Genomic DNA, 892 nt, shown 5'->3' on the forward strand with positions numbered 1-892 from the left:
CACAAGAAGTGGTGCTCTGTGTTGGCCCACTACACGGGATGAAATTTCACCCTCAGTTCATGCCAATTTGAAAATGTAAGACATGGGCTGAGTCTGTCTGGATGTGTATGATCTGACTGGTGCAGAAGGGAACAAATGATGTACTGGCATCTTCCGCAGCAAAGAAATGCATGTGTCATGTTGAAAATGTGTTTCTTGTGGCAAATCTTTGGAAGACCCTAATCTGCTGTAGTCTTTGAGTCTCAAGACACTTCTTAGAATTATCTTTGAGTAATTACAGAGAAGGCACGGCATTAGTGGCATGAGCAGAGAACTGGGAACCTGATATTCCTTCCCTTCAAAATTTGACTATGACAATGACTCCCATTGTGGTCGTGAGCAAGTCCCTTAACCTCTCTCTCTCACTTTCCCCCAATCTGTGACATGGAGATAAAAAAATATTCACCTCCTATAGTGTTTTGAGGACCAATTTTTTAATGTTTGTTTAGTTCTTTTGAAAATAAAAACTGCTAAGTATGATTATTTGTAGCATATTCTTATTTATTTTGGAGGGGGGTGCAGTCACAGAAACAGCCTCATGAGATGTACATCTCATTTTCATGAGAGCCCCCAGGGATAGCAGTTATATTACCCAAAAGTTACCATTATGTTGTAAAATATAGGTAGCAACCAGTCAAAAGACACAACGCGTCTCTGGAATTTAAACTTGAGTGTTTTGCTTAATACAGCTGAGCAGGAATTTATGCTGTCAGTGAAGTTTTCAGAGTCAGGCTATGCTATTTAAAATGGAATTTCACACTAATGAGCCTAAAATAAAATAATGTCTGGAAGGAGATTTCAAAGTACACTCAATTGTATCAGTCATTGCATATAAACAGAGAAAATTGCATCC

The sequence above is a fragment of the Terrapene carolina genome, unplaced genomic scaffold, assembly GCF_002925995.2.
Source record: "Terrapene carolina triunguis isolate 2854851 unplaced genomic scaffold, T_m_triunguis-2.0 Scaffold130, whole genome shotgun sequence".
Lineage (NCBI taxonomy): Eukaryota > Metazoa > Chordata > Testudines > Emydidae > Terrapene > Terrapene triunguis.